Here is a 23,755-nt window from a genome sequence, read left to right as displayed (position 1 = left end):
ATTCCATGTAGTATATTCACGAGTCGCATTGACGTCAATTTGTTGATTCAAATTACAATTTTAAAATGATTATATGGAAAAAGGATGTTTTTTTTTCGTAATATTTTTCCTAGCTTTTTTCAGTGTTTAGATTTATGATAATGCGTAAACGATTTTCCATCTTTTCTGCTGAGCTTAAATTGTTTGATGAAATTGTTATACAAAATAATATTCCCCCTTTGAAAAATAAGTCAAATTGGTTTCTCCACCCGTGCAAAACAAATGAATTGTCATACTGAAGATGAGTGCGATGTTTCGTACAAATCGGAGCGAGCCCATCCTGATCTAGTGTTATTTTCTTGAATCGTTCTTCGTCTTCTGACCACAGCCAAGAATTTTCTGCCACATCACATCTTATTTGTGTAAGATTTTATTCACAAAATCCAATTCGAATCCGGAAAAGACATCTGCTTCATCTTGTAGAATGTTGCTCCTGGAAGTTGTAGCCAATCACACTCCGGTGTTTTTTTTTTTTACAATTTTACGCCATTTTCCCCTTACACACCTTTTTTGAACGATGTACAATTTACAAGCTACAAAAATTTTACAAAAGTGCAAGCAACAATATCTGTTCCTTTTTAAAAATCAGCCTACAGTCACTTGGTCTTTCAATCCATGCAAAACGAATGTTTTCCCATACAAAATACGTGTACAAAGTTTCATCCCAATCCACAAACCGTTTCTGCAATAACTCGACTATGTTCTCAATATTGATCAATTCTACTAACCTGAAGATTTTTCTCAGATTAGGAAATTTTTGGTTCCCTAAAAGATATTTGATTTTGATACAATTTGCTTTAATATTGAAACTGAACTTACCTCCCCACAAAACACTTGAACTAACAAGTTTAGTGTTGAGATGGGAAATGAGTTAAGTTTCAGAAAAGCACCCCTTACTCTGTGGAATAGTTACAAACATATTCCCTATTTGGCTGCACTTCTTTAAACGTTTGAAGTATTATCTGAAAATACCAATGCGAAAGTTTCTAAGTCGAGCTACGAATCTGTCATGCATTTGAAGTGTCTAAACTTGGTAGCAAAGTTTCTCGAAACCACGGTGAACCACCAATCGTCGTGAATCTTCCAAATGTATTTTTCCTGCCATTTTGAATTTCTGAACAGTAATATAACAAAAATAGTTCATTTTTCCTAGCGTTTCATAGGATTCTCCCTCCCAAAACTGAATTGTATCCAAATCAAATAACCAAAAAGCAAAAGAATTGCTCTGCGTGAAAACTCATGTGGAGCATCCGGAAGCCCAAAACCGTCTCGATATGAGTGATTCGATACCATGATGGGATTTCGGTACGTGACCAGATTAATCAACTCATCAAGCATAGGGAATGCCAATGTACCGGTCAGCAATCAACAACCTAACAACAATTCGGGAAAACATTCCGATTTAGTGAATTTGCGGAATGCGCTTTTGCCGTCTGCGGGTAAAACGTGATGAAATTATTATTCTTTTTTTCTAAATGCGAAATGGTTTTTGGCATGCCCCAATCAAGGATTTTTAACAGAATAAAACTTCTGAACAAAACTGGGAGCACTTGTCCCGATACTCAAAGGTTGCGAAGAACTAGATATTCGATACTTTTGGTAAAAAGAATCAAATCTTATTCAAAGTAATTCGAACTGTTGACGTGGAACATCACAAACAAAGTTAAAATATTTTGGTTGCCTTGAACTTTCATATTCGAACACTTGTTCAGTTGCGAAAGAATTATGTGGATGATTGCAATATTGTTCATTGCTGTGCTTGACTATAACGAGTTCTGTGCGAATCCGATATGATCTTTGAAAAAATCATTACAAGCATTAAATTGCCGTTTCTACTGTAGGTTTGCTGGATCTTTGGAACTGGAAAGAAATTCGGATCGAGAATGTATCCGATTTCTCATTGGAACGTAGCAAAATGATTCGGAAAAAGTGTAGAAGGTAAAGGAAGTGCAAAAAATAGAGGAAAAAAATACGGAAAATGCAGGAACAAGTACCTAAAGTCCAAAAACAAGCACAGAAATAAGAGAAACAAGTACAGAAAGTAGTGGATAAGAAAGTAAAGGAGCAGGTTCATAAAATCCGGAAACAATTACAGAAAGTATAGAAACAAGAACAAAAATTATAAGAACAAGTCCAGATAATACAGACAAATATGCAGGTGTGAAAAGTACAGCAAAAATAGAAATTATAGAAGTAAGTGCATAAAATACAGGAACAAGTACAGAAAAGAAGTTTAAAGTTTGAAAAATATTATCGAGGCAACAATTTTGACAAACAAGTTCAAAGTTTTTAAACCACGCATTCCATTCCAAAACGTAAAAAGATAGAATCATAGATCATAGAGCAACGATTCACAACCTGTTGTTTGTGATAAAGAAAAAGATGGGAGCTACTTTCATAGAGCGTTATAATAACTTTTCTTTTTAATCTATATATATATGTTACGAAATACCGGATCCGGAACAGCAACGTCAACAGTAAAGAACCCATAGTTCAACATAGCGACAGCCGAGAGTCCGCCGACCAACGCAGCAAGGAAAATGCTGACACGGGGTAAACCCGGCATAGCAACCGTTCCAGCCGCCAACCACACGACATCGAAGACAACGTGGCCGATCGACGATATCGAACTTTGCTGAATTGTCAAATCCAAATTAACAAAAGGTTTAGCGATAGGAATTTTTAGTCAGTCTTGAGTGAGATACGTAAGCGAATCCATGTAACCGAAAATTAAGTGAAATAAAGTTTTTTTTATTCAAACCGCGATAGTACACGGCATAATTTATATATATATATATATATATATATATATATATATATATATATATATATATATATATATATATATATATATATATATATATATATATATATATATATATATATATATATATATATATATATATATATATATATATATATATATATATATATATATATAACGGATTGCCACCAAACTTGGCACAGGTACTTCTTGTATTTCAGAGATGGTTTAGGGAGTATATTTATATGGGAGGGAGCGTAGCAAGTGTCATAAACAAGGTAGGGGTCATGGAAAAATTCATATAACTTGACAAGAATCGATACGTTTTGAAGACCGTAGAACCATTTTGCATACCTTAAATATGACTTAATGGGGGGTGGATGTAGCAAGTGCCTTTAAATAGAGGGGTGTAAAACTACTGAACGGATTGCCACCAAACTTGGGACAGATACTTCTTGCTCTTCTGAGAAGGTCATAAGGGTATTATAATGAGGAACAATGTTTGTAATAGTATAACTCCGGAACTACTTAACGGATTGCTATCAAACCCGGCACATGTGCTTCTTGCTCTTCAGAGATGGTTATAAGAATATTTCCATGGGGAGGAGAGCGTAGCAAATGTCATCAAAAGGGGGGGTTCAACAAATAATTCATAAAACTTGACGAGAATCGATACGATTTGAAGACCACAGAATCATTTTGCATACCTAAGGTATGACTATACGGGGGTGGATGTAGCAAGTGTCTTTAAATAGGGGGGTGAAATGTTTGTAATGCCATAACTCCGAAAGTACCGTATGGATTGCTATCGAACCTGGCACATATACTTCTTGCTCTTGAGAGTTAGTTATAAGAATATTTTTATGGTGAAGGGAGCGTAGCAAGTGTTATCAACAGGGGGGTTATGAAAAAATTCATATAACTTGACGAAAAAAGATATTTTTTAAAGACCTTAGAAACATTTCGCATACCTTATATATGATTATATGGGGGATGGATGTAGCAAGTGTCTTTGAAAAGGGGGTGTATTGTTCGAAATGGCATAACTCCGACATTATTTAACGGATTGCTATCAAATTTGGCACATGTTCTTCTTGTTCTTTAGAAATGGCTATGATTTTTTTTAGGAGGAAGAGAGCGTAGCAAGGGTCCTTCACAAAGAAGGTTATTTAAAACATTATCTAATTTGACGAGAATCGGGACTTTTTGAAGACCATAGGTACTTTTTGCACAATTTAGATATGATTTTAAGGATATTCGAGGGGGGTAGGGTAAGTTCTCAAAAAAAGGAGTGTAACGTTTGTAACGGCATAACTCCAGAACTACTACACGAATTGTTATAAAACGGCACAGGTATTCTTTGCTCTTTATAAATAGTCATAAAATTATTTTTATATGGGAGGAAGCGTAGCAAATACCATGAAAAAAATCCATACAATTTGACTAGAATCGATAATTTTTGAAGACCATGCAAACATTTTCCATACCTTAGATATGATATATTTGGGGGTAGATGCCTGTAGAGCCTGTGCCTGTAGAAAGGGGATGAAACGGCATAACTCCGAAACTACTGAACGGATTGCTATCACATTTGGCACAGATACTTCTTGCTCTCCAGAGATGATCATTAGAAAATTTTCAAAAGGGAGAATGTGTAGCAAGTGTCCATAACATGGGGGGGAAATTTATATAATTTGAAAAGAATCGACATTTAGACTAGAAGGAGGGATTGTTGAAAATGAATTTTCATTCTCCCAAGAAAGTGCTTATTGCTTATTTCACCTAGGAATTCAATAAACTAAGGAAAAACAATCTTTTTCTGTCTATGAACGCGAGTGTATTCAAGTCTCAGCATAACTACGAAACAACTAAACAAATCGCCACCAAATTATGCACATGTACCAAAGGTGGCAATCGATATTTTTTGAAAAGCACAGATACTTTCTACACTACTCTCGGTAGTCATGGAGGAGATCTGTAGTAAGTTCACTGACAAAAAGGAAGTTAAATCAAAATAGATTATAAGGTTAGTAAGAGAGAGTAGCAAGTGCCCCGAACATGGAAAGTGTAAGGGAAAATTGATCGGGTTTTTCGAAAAATTAAGTGAGGTTCACAAAAATATTCACAAGAGGAAGGGGAAATAAGTATTCTCAGCATTGATCTGAATTGACCTAATCATACAATCAAGGTGTTCATGTAAATTGAGAAAACTCAGGTATTGTAGATCGGATGTAACGTGAAACGTTAATTCGGGTACGCTACGAACACATACTTTTTGGAACAGAGGTTACTAAGAAGGTATTTATAGAAAGAAATGTGTTTTAAATGTTCCTAATAAAAGGCTCAAACATAAAACTAATGATTATTGAGAGATCTGAGATGGGACACTGATCATTCGCCATCTGAACATGAACGGAGTATTGTTCAATCGGGTTGCCGTCTAAGTTGTATTTCATAACAATAAGATTATTTCAATGGGCAGTACAATTTTTAGAATTTTTTTCGGGCTTGCTGTCACTAAACATTTCCGAGCAACACTGGGTAATTCAGCTAGTTATCAGTGAAACTGATTGAAAGTAGTTTTGATTTTTTACATTATTGCGCTACCAAGTGTGCAGGGATGCGCTAGTTAAGAAAATAAAGCAATCAATTAAATCAAAGTCATGAGTCTTCATTTTTTTGTATTTCCAGAACGTATAAAAATTTTCATAGTATTATCAAACTTAACTTAAACATCAGGTTAAGAAAAAACTCACCATCGTATCAGATGCACATTTAAAGATAGTCTCTTCAGTGCGATGACTCAGTGACTCAGATATTTTCTCGTTCAACCATATCAAGCAAGACCGGGTAACACAAAAGGATGAAATCTCATGTGGAAACACACATCAATCATTTCTGTCTCAACTATTCAACATTCAAGAGCAGCAGCAGCAGCAGCAACGTTCCAGCGGTACAAGCATGTAAATCATCAACTGGAAGAGAAAAAATAATCCTTGCTTGGAATGTTAAAGTAACACCAGGCATTGACAACGGAAAACTAGTGAAAATGTACCCGGGGAAGCACAATAGTGTGAAACATCGCCTTGCTCCGGAATCCACGCAAATCCGCTGAAATTGCATAATAAGTATAATGAAATTGTACAGTCGAAGGGAGCACACAGAATCACACCAGGAAACCGGGAGTTGATTGTTACGGACCTGACGATGGCATCATTAGGAAACAGGATCACGTTTATTACATGCATAAGTAATGAGATAGGGGAGTCGGGCGTACTCGGATGGTTGTACTTTGCTGACTACCAGTCAGTCAGTCAACCAGGATCATCATTATTCAAACAGTGCCATAAAGGGGGCCAGTGGACGATGAACTTTTGCGCCCAGCAACCCACGACAGGTGCATCTACACAAAGACCATCCAATTTGCTCCATCAGCATACGATGAAGCAATCGACTTTCTTGAGAGGCTTGACAAGCGCTTGACTGCAGAATACTGCAGCTGGTCGAGCATAATGTAACCAGTGTGTGTTTGTGTGTGTGTGTCAGTATAGTATCGTTATTGGCAAGAAAGTGCAACATGAGACAAGGTCGTCAAATGGTGAGATAACTAAGTCCTCACAAGTCCCTATCTCATGCCTCCCCGAGCGTCTATGATGACATTTGGTCAATAGAACGGCGTCGACTGGGTGCTATCGCCTTCTGCGTTAGTAGCAGAATGAGAGGGTGCGAAACGGCTTGCAGGTTGAAGCCCATCCTAAAGTGCAGTGTTTATCATAGTATATTACAACATATAATTCTGTTGTTTATTACATCATGTATTATTATTATTATTATTATTATTATTATTATTATTATTATTATTATTATTATTATTATTATTATTATTATTATTATTATTATTATTATTATTATTAGAAGAGCGTAACTTACACTGCGACATTAACTGTTATATTGTATCATAGCATATTATTTCACATATTATCGTCTTACACTATTTTATGTTATTATATACTATGTTGTATAGTATTATACTGCATTGCATTATATCATATTATATTGTATTATATTATATTATATTTTATTATATTATATTGTATTCTATTATATTATGTTATATTGTATTGCATTATGTTGTATTATATTATATTATATTATAGGCTTTATTATGAGTAGTACTACGTACCTCTGCGCAAAATATAAATTTGTTTTCCTTATAAGTTATCATTTTTAAAGTAAATTTTAACTAAATATCAAGGTCGTCACAAGGTGAGCTTGGTGCTCACTGGTTCCTGTTTCATGCCTACACGTGTATCTGTGGTGACAATTGGTCGATGGAATGCGTTGATGGCAGAATGAGAGGATGAGAAATGACATATAAATTGAAGTAATATAATATCATAGCATATCGCAACATATCATTTTATTCATGCTATTATTTATTATATAATTCATTGTACTAAATTATGTTGTTTTTTATTATTATTTTCATTATTATATTTATTGTTATTATTATTAATTTGTCATCAATAATAATAACATATGTTATTTTTATAGATGTGGATATTATTATTGTTATTAGAAGAGAAATATTCTACTTCCTGCAGTATTGCGAAGATAGAAGAGCATAACTGACACTCTACATTAACTGTTATTTTATATATTGATTTATAATATATTATATTGTATGACATTGTATTATATTATATTAAATTAAAATATATTATACTATATTATGTTATATTATATTATTTTGTAGTATTTAAGTATTATTATTATTATTATTATTATTATTAGTATTATTATTATTATTATTATTATTATTATTATTATTATTATTATTATTATTATTACTATTGTTACCATTATTATAATCTTTATCATTATCAGCTACATTTTCATTTCCATACTAAACATTTCACTTTACACATATATTATTAAATTGTATCATATTATATTACGTCATATTTTGTGGTATTATATTATATTACAGTGTACTATATTATACTATATTATGGTACAATGTTTGGTATTGTTTTATATAGTATTGTAATACATTTTTTTAATACACAATTATAAGTGTATTATATTGCATTGTGATGTATTACATTTTTATATTTTATGCATAATAATATTTTGTAATATTCAGTGTCGTATAGTGACCAAACTATATTATAATATATTATGGTATATTTTACTATATTATGTCACATAACATTATGATACTATTATATTCATCATAAAATATTATAGTAGACTAGAATACACTGTACCATACGATTTTGCACCGTTTTATACTATATTGTGTTTTATTGTATTATACTGCCGGAAATTATATTTAAGTGTATTATGTTACATTATATAATACTATGCTCAAGTACATTGTAAGGGAAGAGGGATGGGAGTGCATCAGGGTATCTTACAAGTGAATGACTGGATGAAGGAGTGAAATGTCAACCCGATTCACAGGGGAAAGCTGTGTGTTTTCCCCAGAAGGTCTGAAATGAGTAAGACGCACCCTTCTAACAAACAAACCATCAGGCAGGTTTAAGCTGGTACAGCGAATTTTTTTATTATATGGCCGGATGTTATTGCTGGAAGGCGCCGGGTCCTCAAAACCCATTTTGGCCTTCTTAACAGCAGTAATATGAAAGTTATCTGATAATCAAATTCGGATCTACTGTAAGTCTACCTGCATCCACTGGTAATGCCTTGAACTGATGGTGGCTTCACACATACATACATACATACATACAGAAAGTGCAACATGAGACAACAACGAAACACCCATCCTGAAATTGTACTGGTAATCCATTATATTGCTACAAACTGAGTTTTTCGAGTCGTTCAAGTTGCAAGCAGATGAACTTTGACAAAAAACCGACTTGGCAAACGTGCCTCAGCTATGAATAGCCTTAGCTTTCCCCACTGGCCTAGCATAACTAAACGGCAGCCGGGGATAATCCTAATGCGGGTTTTACACTACATTTATGTTCTGTCATAAAGTGAGATAAAACGACTGTTAGCAAAAAAGGTGTGAAATTTTAGCCAGCCTGTGTTTTCAAAGCCCGGTTCCTTGCCAAGGCAAAATGATAACTTATAGAGCAGGTGTCACTTGTGCGGAACGTGCGAAACTGTTCGGTCTAATTTATACTGTCAGCCATGTTCATGTCTTCTATTCAAAGCTAAGTTTTGGAGTTTTTGACTCAGAACAATGCAGATGGCTTCCAGCAACTTAAGTTTCCTGTGCTATGACATTATCATTTCGGCATTGTAGCGTAAAATGAAGTTTGAAAGCTCCAGAAAATCTTTCCTGGTCAACGGCTTCTACGTTGGGAATAAAAATTTATTAAAATCAGATGTTTTTTCTTCTCATCTTCAGCAAGCGTCATAATCAGCTTTGACGTGAGTACGATTAATACTGACATGCTTCCTATAAAACTTATTTCGATATATTGATAAAAGGGTCGGCCGAATAATCCTCTAGTTGGTTTTTCGTGAATGCAATCTGTGATAATTTGAATCAAAAACACTTTTTTTGTAGTTATTTTGGGGTTTGGTACCACCTGGGTACCGGATTTGTGCTAAATGCACATAACTAGTTTCATTCTTTACGTTTCGCTTTCAGCTCATCAGTGCGTCAGCAGTTTATGTTGAACTGCTAACGCCACCTAACGTCAATAAAGCCATAGCACTTCGGTGTGATAAGTGTATATGTAAATAGCATTAACTTTACGTCTGCTCAGCGGTTTATGTTAAACCGTTAGGTGGCGTTAGCAGTTCAACATAAACTGCTGACGCACTGATGAGCTGTAATTGTATTTTTTTACGGAGAAACAGCTGAAGCAAATTCATTCAAACTTTTTTCACATTATAAAGCAACATTTTAAATATATTAAGGTCGATTTCCGTATATTATTGTTGAAAAATAAGGCGATAACAGAGCATTCCCCAAAACCTCTTTTGAGAATCACGTTGCGCGGTGAACACGATAACTCCGCGTAGAATTATCTGCAATCAAAAATGTTCTGCAAATTTATTTAAAGTACGAGTTATTTCTCCCTCCTTCGTCGTTCTCAAGTTATTATTTTGATCTGTTAAAAGTTCGTGGCATATTTAAGTAAAAAACGTGCTTTATCCACCTAGCAGTGAGATGATACCTTTTTTTATCAATACGCATGTGTTTTTTGCATGAATATTGTTCGATGTTTCAGTTTTCATGACATTATTTTAATGACCGTCATTTTAAGCTGCAATTTGACATTTTAATCACTCATTACTCTATCTAAAAGTGGGACAATCGATTAAACATTCCATGATATGTCGAAGTAAATTCCACTTTAGAGTTTACGGTAATTTAAGGTACTTCCAGAGACGGTATTCAGGAACCAGCATAACCCAAACCGATTCGTATGGCCATATGAGGATTAATTTGAATAGTTTTGAGTCCAACTTTCATCTTCTATATCGGTTTGAACTTTAAAAATTTATCCTCCTGTAATCCCAGAAAACGATTGAGCTTTGAGAAACGATTCGATACTGGAGCCGGAATTCGAAAATCAGTGTAGCCGAAGTCAGACAAATTCACCTGATTAGTTTACATTTGTTTCAAAATGTTTAAAAATCAGTGTAGACATCTTTGAGAAATCGTAGTACGAGTTAAATTGTTGGGTGCCTTCCGAATCGAAAACTGAAAACCACTAAAACTGAAATACGTTTATTTGGTTGTCGACTATTCTAGTCAGCAAATCTTAGATGATTCTTAGATTTAATTTGAATCTTAGATCGGTTCAGCCATCTACGAGGAAAATCAGTTACACAATTTTAATGTCGTTTCACATATCATCCTGTAGTTCCGGAACCAAAGGTCGGACCCAAATATAATTCAGGAACCTTGTTTAGGAGTTGAGTTTGTAGAAAACGGTTGAGTCATCTTCGAGAAAAAGGTAAAAAATTTAGTGAAATTAGTTGTCTCACACGCATTTGCTGATCTCGACGAACTGATTCGAATGGTATATGGGTGCTATGTTCTTCCAGCATTTATTGCTGTAAGCAATTTAAATCAATATAATTATGAAAATGTTCTGAATTCGGAAGTACTGCCATCTTTCCAATATGTCATATTCGAACGATTATGTTGCCAAAAACGAACCGTGCTAAAATCCGTCCGAGGCAAAATGTCATGAAAAAGGATGCTGTAGACAGTCTTTTTGGTACGGTACTCAGAAACAATTGAATGTATAAAAAATCGTGTTTTACGTTGCTCCCAAGCCTTTCTTTGCCATACAGCGCTCAGAACTTCTACTGCTGGAATATGGGGGAAAAGTCGCTTACACAAAAAATTCGATATCTCCGTTAAAAATGGACGGATTTTAACAATCTATGGCTTGTTGGATAGCTATTACCGTGCGGAATCTAAGTCTGAAAACATATTCTGTTTTCAAGGTCAACTGTGACAGATACTGTCAAAAAACTGAAAATTTTGACATAAAACTCCGTATAACTCAAAAAGTAAACATCCTATCTCAAAACCATTCAATAGCGTTTTGGGTGTCGGGGAGACCTTTCATTTGCGACTAGTTTGATCAAAATCGGTCCAGCCATCTCTGAGATCTCGACCTCTTAGTTGACAACACACACACACAGACATTTGCTCAGTTCGTCGAGCTGAATCGATTGGTATATGACATTCGGCCCTCCGGGCCTCGGAAAATTTTTCGAAAGTTTGAGCGAATTCTATACCTATTATATATATATATATATATATATATATATATATATATATATATATATATATATATATATATATATATATATATATATATATATATATATATATATATATATATATATATATATATATATATATATATATATATATATATATATAAAGGTAAAAAAATATGTTAACTATTGAATGAAACTAAATCAAATATACTAAGTGTTAGCTTCAAATTCATGGATGTTGATTGAAATTTTTCGTCATAGAATCAAATGATTTAATGATTTTCAAATATTTTCATTGAATCAAACAATGGAACTAGTTGATTTTGTGATACTAAACACAACTTTTGCTAGGATTTCATTTGCAGTTGATTTCATTTGAACTATCGGCACTATTGAAATTGTGCGACACCATAGTGAGTGCTTTCATAGGATAGGTAGGTTATGAATTATGTATGTACAGGGAACTTACATTTGTATTCATTCCAGAGAACGGTTTCACAGTAGAGCTTGTGAAAATCATTGAACGAACCTCATTGAACCTTAGTTAGCTGAGCGCACAAAAAATCCATCATTGAATTGTGTGTAGCGCACGAAAACCTGATTGTAGAAACAAAACTAAATTGCTTTGAATCAAATAACAATTTATTTAATTCAAAGTTAAATGAAATTAGATCCAGGTGGAAATGAAATATATTTGAATTCAAAGTGCAAAATATTTAAATTTAAAACAAATTTTTCTGCGTGTACCAAGAAAATATGTTCCAAGTTTGAAAAGAATCGGTTCATTAGATTTTGCAGGATCGTGTTCAAGGACTTCAAAAAATTGGTTTTCAAAAAAACGCGTTTAAATTTTTTTTCGTCAAAAAGTGAGCAAATAAATATTTTTGGTAACTAACACTGAAACTCATCGATCGATATTTTTGAAATGTTCCAAAACTGTTTGTCCCCTACCCTCAGCTCACCTCACGGAAGTCTGTTTTTTATACATAACTGTTTTTCTAAATTATTTTCTGTGTGTAACATGTTCGAGGCAATTGTTAACAATATTTAATTACATACTATTGTTGAAGACTGCGCTTGATTTGGACTTTTCCTTACAAAATTTTTCAACATTTAAACTTTTATATACATTCACTTTACCCAGGTAACCATTAAGCACTAATAATGGCATTAAAATAGCCTTTTATGAGCACCAATAATGCTTGTAGCTCTATATCGGCACTCTTAAAGCTCATCTGTTGTAAATCAATCAGAGTTCAGCATTCAGAATGCACACCAGCCATAAACAAGCATTATATATGAATAGCCGTATATTTTGCCAAAGTCGGCCTTAATTCAGTCTCAAGTGCGATTAAAATACCAATTAATGATTATTTACTGTCATAATGGGGCAACAGTATGTGCTTATTGGTTACCGGGGTAACTACTCATTGGTTGACAAACCAAAATGCAATTACACATACTTTTTTCGAAAGCCTAAACCCAGTAGTATAAAGTTACAAAAATCATTACGTGATACTTAAAAATTGTATGAATGGGATAACGAAGTATCGAGTGTTTTTAGTCATTTTCTTAACTAAAACATGTTCAAAAACTAATACTTTTATATTTATTAAAACGAGTCTTGTATGATACGTTAAAAAAAATTATTCAGTTGTAATCGTAACCTTGATTTATTTCATTATAATTTAATTGTAACTTTATTAGTTAATTTTTATAACTCGTTGTTTGGAGCGTGGTTTTCAAGCCATTACTTATGTTATGATATTCATAACGTTCAGAACGCTTTAAATTTCTTATTTTGTACTTTCGGGTTGATACCTCCAAAAATTAAAGCTTGTTCACGAAAAAAAAACAGGAAACCAAAAAATAATGCATGTAACACTTCGTATCGCCTGTAATTCACTAAAGAATAGCGCACGTAACTCCTACAACTCACAAACAACTTACGTATATGATGCTTCGTAACGCCAAAAACTCATACAGAGTAACACATGTCACGTTTTGTAACGCCTGTAACTTACAAAGAGTAACGCCTGTAACTTAAAAAAGAAAAAAACTTAAACTTATAAATAAAACTTTCTTAAAAGTAACGCATGTAACGACTCGTAGCGCTTGTACCTTACAAACGAATAATGCTTGTAACGCTTCGTAAAATCTATAACCTACAAAACAGTGACACTTCGTAACGCCTATAACTTTCAAAAAAATAAGACATGTAACGCCTACAACTAATAAGAAGTAACGCATGTAACGCCTCCTAACGCCTAATATTTACAAAAAAGAAACGCATGTAAGTCTTCGTAGCGCCTAAGACTCACAAAAAAGTAACACATGTTACGCTTCATAACGCTTATAAATCACGAAAAAGCAACTTATTTAACGCTTCGCAACACCTATAACTTTCAAAAAAGGAAGGCATGTATCGCTTCGTAACGCTTATAACTCACGAAAAAGTAAATTATGAAACGCTTCGTAACGCCTATGACTCACAAAAAAGTAACACATACAACGCTTCGTAACGCCTATAACTCACGAAAAAGTAACATATTTTACGCTTCGTAAAGCCTTTGACTCACAAAAAGTAACGTATGTAACGCTTCGTAGCATCTAAAACTTACAAAAAGAAACGCTTCGTAACTCCTATAACTTACAAAAAATAACGTATGTAACACTTCGTAACGCCTATGACTTACAAAAAAGTAACGTTTTGTAACACTTATATTTCAAGAAAATTAAAACATGTAACGTTTCTTAATGCCTATGACTCACGAAAAAGTGACGCAAGTAACACTTCGTAACGCCTATAACTTAAAAAAAAGTAACGCATGTAACGTTTCTTAATGCCGATGACTTACAAAAAAGTAACGCTTATTGAATTAAAACATGTAACGTTTCTTAGTGCTTATGTCTCACGAAAAAGTAACGCATGTAACGCTTCGTAATGTCTATAACTCATTAGAAAGTAACGTATGTAACGCTTCGTAACCCCTATAACTTACAGAAAAATAACGCAAGTAACACTTATTGACGCCTGTGACTCAAAAAAATGAACGCTTTGTAACGCTTATAAGTCAAGAAAATTAAAGCATGTAACGTTTCATAATGCCTATAACTCACTAAAAAGTGACGCATCTAACGCTTCGTAATGCCTATAACTTACAAAAAAGTAACGCGTGTAACGTTTCTTAATGCCTATAACTCACGAAAAAGTAACGCTTCGTAACGCTTATAACTCAAGAAAATTAAAGCATATAACGTTTCGGTGTGCCGATGACTCACGAAAAAGTAACGCATGTAACGCTTCGTAACGCTTATAACTGTAGAAAATTAAAGCATGTAACGTTTCTTAATGCCTATGACTCACGAAAAAGTTAAACTTACAGAAAAGTAACGCTTCGTAACACCTTAAAACTTCCAAAAAAGTAACGCTTCGTAACACCTATAACTTACAGAAAAATAACGCAAGTAACACTTATTAACGCCTGTGACTCAAAAAAATGAACGCTTTGTAACGCTCATAACTGTAGAAAATTAAAGCATGTAACGTTTCTTAATGCCTATGACTCACGAAAAAGTAAAACTTACAGAAAAGTAACGCTTCGTAACACCTTAAAACTTCCAAAAAAGTAACGCTTCGTAACACCTATAACTTACAGAAAAATAACGCAAGTAACACTTATTAACGCCTGTGACTCAAAAAAATGAACGCTTTGTAACGCTCATAACTGTAGAAAATTAAAGCATGTAACGTTTCTTAATGCCTATGACTCACGAAAAAGTAAAACTTACAGAAAAGTAACGCTTCGTAACACCTAAAACTTACAAAAAAGTAACGCTTCGTTTTACCTATAACTTTCAAAAGAGTAACGCATGTAACACTTCGTAACGCCTATGACTCACAAAAAAGTAACGCTAATAACTCAAGAAAATTAAAGCATAACTCACTCTTAACATCTATACTTTAGGGCATGTTCAGGAGTGTTCCAGTTCTAGATGCATAATTTATGTCAGTTTTAAAATTTAAATCTGGAAATTATAACAAGGAAAACTGGCAGTTCCAGCAGCATTTTACTCTTGTTTCAAAAATACAAAAAATAGAACGGTAGCGTATAACCAGTTTAAAATTTTACACTAGAACTGTAAGAATAAATAAAACAAAAACGATTTGCTGGAGATACGTTGGTTCAGTTTTAGTTCTATGATAGATCGCTCATATAAAACTTTCAGGTGCTGAATTTGCTCTTACAAAAAAGTACCACATGTAACGCTTCGTAACACCTTTAATTCACGAAAAAGTAACGTATTTAACGCTTATAACGTTAAAAAAAAGGAACGCATGTAACGCTTCTTAACACTTTCAACTTACAAAAAAAGTAACGCTTCGTAACACTCCGTAACGCCTATAACTTACAAAAAAGAAGCGCATGTAACGTTTCGTAACATCTACAGCTTCCTTAAAAGTAACGCATCGCATCTCGCTTGCCGCAAGAATCTTACCCTTATAACGGTTTTTAACATTCATTATTTCCACAAAATAACTCATATGATTTGTAACTCTGAATTTAAAAATAAAAATTGATTGCAACGCTTTCTAGCTTCTTTAACTTATCGTAACGCTTCCCATTTCACGATAATATCGAATGAAACGCATCGTCATTTTTCCATATTGGGGACGCGTATAGCGAGATGGGTAAGTCGATGCTTACCACGCAACCCGCATGGGTTCGATTCCCAACCCCGCAACATCGGGTTAGAAAGTCTCTCTAGCCCGAAGAGACGAATGACCTTAAGGTAGAAACCTCTATAATCGGAACAGTCAAAAATTTCCATAGCATATTTACTCAGGCGTTGAGTCAAAAAACTTCGTAACGTATATAGCCTTAAAAACTAAATTACTATTTTATGTATTTTATGTATTATTATTTATTTAACCCCGGTTGCATCCTCCATTTTGACTCTATTCTGTTTCATCGGCAATAGAGTTTTGACCATCATGAAACGCTCAAAAACTCTATCTCACGATGTAATCTACAAGATCAACAGCCCCATCATATTTCTCAAACTTTTTCTTCGTTTCTGTTTCTGATTTCGGGAGGGGTCAGCGCCCCTCCTCTGGGTTTCCATATACGTTTGACAACAGCCGAAAAAGCTTGAAGTGAAACAAAAAAAAACAGATTTCAGGAACCACCAAAAGGACGCGAAGATGAAGCAAATAATCCAGAAGATATCAGATATTTAGAGATGACTAGACAAGTACTGTGGCTAGAAAAAAAATGTCTCCAACTTTCAAGCATACTTTCAACCACCGGCTAGGTATGAAGTCGTTCAAGGTGAAAACCGTACCGAATGATAAACGGAATGCGACGGCTTGCAAGTTGTATCGCGAATATTCTACGAAGTAATAATGAACGATGAAACTTATGTGCTGGAAAACATGGGAATTTGCAACGAATAAATCTAGTTTCCCAAAAAATATTGAGTTTGGTGGGCGATATGTAGCTGTGGTAGAGCCAACTAGAGTATTATCGCTACCGGAACGTTTAACAAAGAAATATAAAGCGGAGAATGCCTTACCGAGGTGATTGTTACTATTCCCATACAGCCATCTCACTCTCTCGCTATTCTTGTCCGATTTGGCATCTTGTCACTACGCCAAAGAGGTTTTGAAATGGTAGAAAGTGAATGAAATCCATGTTGCACCTGATGAGTCGTATCCACCTAACTGTCCGGAGTTGCGATCTATTGGTCTCTCGTGGAGTTAGAACTCTATGGGTCTCTCGTGAAAAGAGGATTTTTGATTCTCCTTTGCGTAGTAAAGTCGCAAATCCATGGTGAGCTAAACGGTGATGGATATTCTGTTCCATCTCATCGAACATGGTAGCAGGAGCTAGCACTGAGGAGGGAAAGAATCCGTATTGTACTTGACCTCGAACGGATGCAGCTCTAAATTTCTGTCTGCTCACATGAAGAATCCTTAGGGAGTGCAGACAAGTTTCAATTTCGAGAAACATCTAAATACTTTCGAGGATTGGAGTAATCATAATAAATTATTCTATTGTTGCATTTAGTTCAAATTTTGCTATTCTAAAATGCAAAACAATCCGTACTCATTATCGACGGAGTGCACATTTTAAGAAATCCTTTTGAATACCATGAAAGCCATGATCTACACTGAAAGAATTTACTGAACGGTTTTTGTTTCATCCGATCCCTATAACGATTTTCAGATGGTTTCAATAAGTCGGCCATTCAATTTCCCCTCTGTCAAAAAACAATCTGATTTGTATAAATATCATTTAAATTGGTTTGAAACACATTCACTTGTAAATTGAAATATTTCAAAAATTTTAAAATTATTCGCAAGAATCTGTTTTGGGCTCGAGCCGCAGGATGCTTATTAAAACTATGAAATATTGTACGAATAATTAAGGGCAATTTCAATCAGTCGGTGTTGAACAGTCGTTCGCACCGCACACGTATAGCTCTTGGCTCTTGGAATTTTTTTCTGGCTACCTAGAGTTTCATTGATTCAAAGCTTCATCAGTCTTTTTTAAGGCTACCTGAATCACTAACAGTCTTTTTAAAGACTAACAGCCTTTCTCAAGGCTATACAAAGAGTGATATTCGAGTGACTAAGAAATTAATCAGCCTTTTTTAAGGCTAGCTATTCAAAGAACTATTCTTCGAACTAATCAGTCTTTATCAAGACTGCCAAACTAGGAGTCAAATCGAAGACTAATTTAGCCTAGTTATTTTATTAAAAAAATCATTCATTTCAAAAATGCCTGCGTCCAACCGGAAAGGCAACAAGCCTGAGGCTAAAAATAATTCAATACGGAATGAATCACAATCCGTTATTCAAAATTTTTCTAATAACATCCATGATCTTATAGAATCTGAATGTAAAAATAAAAGACAACGGACGGATTTCTCTTCCGTTGATTCTATGCCGTCTAACAATATTTACGAGATTCTTCCTGAATCCGATTGTAGCGACATAGAAGAAAATTCTTCAAAAATTCCCAAAATGGACGCTTGTCGTTCTGTGAAGAAACAACAATCTATGCCACCATTGACGGTGATGATTTCCGACTTCAAAGCATTCCGTACTGAGCTTTCTACTTTTCTCCCGGAAGTAAAAGTCTCATTTTAAATCGGACGAAGAGGAAAATGTCGAGTCTTGGTTGATGGATTGGAAGATTACGAACGTCTTGTTCGATATTTGTACGAGAAACTTCATAAATTTTATTCATATGATATAAAATCAGACAGACCCTTCAAGGCTGTCTTGAAAGGCTTATCAAATGATCAAAGTACGGATGAAATTAAAAATGAACTAAAAGAATTGCTCGGTCTGGCCCCTTCCCAAGTAATACTTATAAAAAAAAGAGCGAATTGTACTTCTAAACCACGCTCTGGAATTTCCCATGAACTTTACCTAATACACTTCAATCGAAGTGATGTAAACAATTTGAAAATTTTAGAAAAAGTACGTTTCATTTCCCACATTAAAATTCATTGGGAACATTATAAACGGCATAATCATATTGCAAACTTAACGCAATGTCGTCGTTGCCAAGGCTTCGGCCATGGAACCAAAAATTGTCATATGGATATACGGTGTTTGAATTGTGGTAAATCGCATTCGAAAGACGTTTGTCCAATGAATGAACCACTGATAAATTTTCATGTTCAAATTTCGATGGAAATCATAAATCCAATTATTTGAAATGTCCTGTCAGGGATAAAATTTTAAACGCTCGTTCGCTTAGACAACAAGTCAAATCAACGACCTTAAATTTACAGAACATACCTGAAAATCAAAAAACCGTTACAAATGCCACGCCTAATTCTTCTAAGGCACTTATTTCTTCGAATTTAAAACAAAAAACATGTACGCCTGCCAATTCGTCTTCTAACGAAAACAATTTATTGACATGTAGATCGACCTCGTCATCATTTTCTTCGAATGTCAGTTATGTTAGTATAACAGGTAGAAATCTACCACTTAATTCTTCTAATGTAAATAATCAAAACACAGGACCGCCTTGCAGTTTATCTTCTAACGAAAACAATTTATTAATAGGTAGATCGGCCAAATCATCTTCTTCTAATGGCAGTCTACCTACAAATATTCCTTCAATGCCATTCGCTTCTTTAAATGAAGTTGATTTAGGCGATATAACTGAAAATAAAATAATTTACCTATAAGATCAACTTTTTCAAATGATCATCCGAATGAATTCGACTTCATCAATTTTTGAAGCATTTCAAATCGGATAGCAATTCGCAAATAATATTATAATGAATTTAAAATTTAACAGTGATGTTAAATAATTATTTGAATATTTTAAATTGGAATGCTTAATCTTTAAAATCGAATGAAGATGAATTTTATAATTTTCTCAAAGCTCACAAAATTCATATTGCCATTGTGACAGAAACTTTTTTTAAACCAAATGTCAAATTGAAAAGTCATGTAATGTGGATTACATCGATTTGACAGGTTCACTGGAATGAGTGGTGGAGTTGCCATTTTTGTCCAACGGCCAATTAAACATCGAATTTTACCTTCTTTCAATACTAAAGTTATTGAAAGCTTAGGAATCGAAGTTGAAACCATTCATGGAATTTATTTCATCGCTGGATCATATTTGCCATTCCAATGCACCGGCGAACAATTAAATTTCTTTAAAGGCGATTTGCAAAAACTCACTAGATATCGACCGAAATTTTTCGTAATAGGGGACTTAAATGCTAAGCATGTCCAGTGGAATTGTAGGCAAAATAATGGTAAAGTACTTCATACTCAACTCTCTGCTGCTTACTTTACAGTTCTTCATCCAAGTAATCCGACTTGTTTCTACTCCGTGGGAAACCCCTCTACAATTGATCTGGTTCTAACAGGTCAAAGTCACATTTGCAGTGAACCAATTACACATGCTGACCTTGACTCAGATCATATTCCTGTAACATTCAGACTTTAATTAATCCAATTAGTTCTATATTCAACTATCATAGAGCTAATTGGTTGGATTACAGATCTCACATTGAAAATCATGTGGATCATGAAACTATTTTAGATAATTCTGCGGACATCGACACAGCAATTGATAATTTGAATCATTATATTATCGAAGCTAGAAATCTTTCAGTTCCCAAAGCTCAAACCAAAATCAATTCTCCTATCATCGATGACAATCTTCAACTGCTCATTCGGTTGAAGAATGTTCGTCGACGACAATATCCACGTTCTCGTGATCCTGCTATGAAAAACATAGTAAAGGATTTACAAAAAGAAATTAAACATAGAATTACTCTTTTGCGAAATGAGAATTTCGCTAAAGAAGTTGAACAAATTAAACCATATTCTAAACCTTTCTGGAAACGTTCTAAGGTTCTTAAGAAACCTCAGAAACCAATTCCTGCTCTCAAAAAAGGAAATCAAATACTTCTTACAAATGGCGAAAAAGCTCAAAAACTTGCTCAGCAGTTCGAGAGTGTCCACAATTTTAATTTGAACGTTGTGAGTCCTATTGAAAATGAAGTCTCACTGAAATATGATCATATTTCAACCCAAGTGTTATCACAAGATGACATTATTGAGACGAGTTTTGATGAAATTAAATCAATTATTAGGAAACTCAAAAACATGAAGGCCCCTGGTAATGATGGAATTTTTAATATTCTTATTAAAAATCTTCCCGATGTTGCCTTGAGACTCCTGGTTAAAATTTTCAACAAGTGTTTTTCATTAGCTTACTTCCCAAAAAGATGGAAAAACGCTAAAGTAATTCCTATCCTGAAACCTGATAAAAATCCAGCAGAAACATCAAGTTATCGACCAATTAGCTTACTTTCTTCTATCAGTAAACTTTTTGAAAAAATTATCTTGTTGAGAATGATGTCTCATATAAATGAGAATTCAATTTTTTTACCAGAACAGTTTGGATTTCGTCATGAACATTCAACTACTCATCAACTTGTCAGAGTAACCAACATGATAAAAGCAAATAAATCTTCTGGATTATCCACTGGAGTTGCTCTTCTAGACATAGAAAAAGCATTCGACAGTGTTTGACACAAAGGTTTTATAGCAAAAATGTTTGATTTCCAGTTTCCTATTTATTTGATCAAAATTATTCAAAATTATTTAACTAATCGTACTCTTCAGGTTAGCTATCAGAATTGTAAATCTGAATTGCTACCCGTACGAGCCGGTGTTCCGCAGGGTTCGAGCGTAGCTCCAATCTTGTATAATATTTTCACTTCTGATCTTCCAAATCTACCCGTTGGTTGTCAGAAATCGCTATTCTGTGACGACACAAGTCTGTTAGCCACAGGTAGAAATCTAAGAGTGATCTGCAGTCGCCTACAAAGAAGTTTAAATATTTTCAGTGATTTTCTGTGAATAAGTAGTTATTAAAAAAATTAATGGTTATCACACATATAAGAAGTAAAACTCATTGAATAGTGATCATATGATCAAGCAAATCTATCATTTAATCGTCGGAATTCTCAGTTATTTATCGCATTGAACGCAGTTTCATTCAAAATGCGGCTGGCGTTTTTTTTTCAGTGTACAATGCATACAACAACAGCAACAAAACACGAGCTACAATAAGTAAATCCGCACGTGCGAAAAATTGCTCATAACCTGCAAACATAACCTTGACTGAGGTCCGAAAAAATAGAGAGCAAAGAGTTTTTTTTTACAGTTCAGTAACCTAAAACTAACAAGCTCATGAAAAATCTTGTTAACAACCATAAAAATAAGGAACAATGTCGTAGAGCGAGTGTACACGGAAAACACGTACCTAAACACACACAACAAATTGCATCATAAACAATAGCTCTTTGCTTTCCGTATAATCCAGCTTCCTTCGGTGATCAACCCCTGCGAAAGTTGGTCGGTGGTGCGTTAGGAGGTTTAACTTTTGCCTGCTCCTGTAGGTGGTTGGGAAGGGAGGGGGAACAGTAAAAAATAAAAAAAATAAAAGAGTACGAAACTGAAACCAGTGCGGTGAATGAAACGGTCATTGTTTTAAACTTTCTCGAAGGAGGAAACGCTCCCGGGTTCGGGATCGTGAAAACCAATGAACCGACTGGTCGGTTTAATTCTCTTTCACCGGACACAGACTGCCGGTTCGCCGGTGGAAACAGTCGTGGGAATATCCTGCCTTCATCACAACCCGAGCAGCGTTTGAAATCAGATGGAAAACTGATTTTAACGGTTTTCAGTACAGATAATGAATACCGAAATTGATTTGGTTTTTCCGTCGTTTGGGCGGTTTTGGTATCCACTAAATTCGGAACGGAATTCAAATAAGTCGTAGATGGCATCAAAATAAGACTTCAATCGGTTGTCATTTTACTGTTCGACTTTACTCGGGAACAGGTCCGGGAAGATAGCTAAGCAGAAACAAACAACGGAAATGGAAGTAGAGGCTTAAAAGTTACAGTGACTGGACTGGACTGGCCGGGACTGTTGTCCTGTCGATGTCGGAAGTGGTCACTGCAAACCACGACAGCGTCAATACAAACAACTTGAAGCGAGGAAATCGGAGTTGCCATATTCCATTGTTGACTTCTGACTTCTGGTCTGTCTCCCGGTGTCGTTCGGTATCGCATCGTTGGCAGGATTGAAACAATTAAAAGTCAAACATTACATTATACAGCCACCCACCGGTTCCCAGCAGGCTTGAGCAATAGCAACCGTTGTTGACCATTGCTTGCTGACCCCTCGAAAGCATTATGGTGTGGCACACGAGCAAAAGGATGTATCATAATACAGGAAATGGAATGGAACAATGCAACACGACCCGGACGACCAAGTGTGAAACTTTACGTTGCCTTGCGTTGGTGGTAATGGCCCATGTAAACGAGATTCTGTGCACAATTGTGGGAAGAAGAATCCGGTGCTTAAACACCAAGATTACTTCAATGCACGTTTGCCGAGTCGAGTACATTTTAATTCTATTGCCAGAATCGTTGCGCTTTATGTAAATTCCTCAATTGCGCATTTAAAATTATTTAATCAACATAATCCTAACAGGTATAATTACCAGGATTGGAATAAGCAAAAGGATCCTCCAGTAGCAGAGCATTTTCGAAAGAATGACCGATCGGAAAAACATTTTACTAATAGCTTTGTCGTCGGTCGGAAACCCCAAACACATGAATATCGGTTACAATTTCTGATATTCGCTGGGGAAAGTGAAGTAC

The sequence above is a fragment of the Malaya genurostris genome, chromosome 3 (genome assembly GCF_030247185.1).
Source record: "Malaya genurostris strain Urasoe2022 chromosome 3, Malgen_1.1, whole genome shotgun sequence".
Taxonomy (NCBI): Eukaryota; Metazoa; Arthropoda; class Insecta; order Diptera; family Culicidae; genus Malaya; species Malaya genurostris.
Note: the sequence above shows the minus strand (reverse complement) of the source record.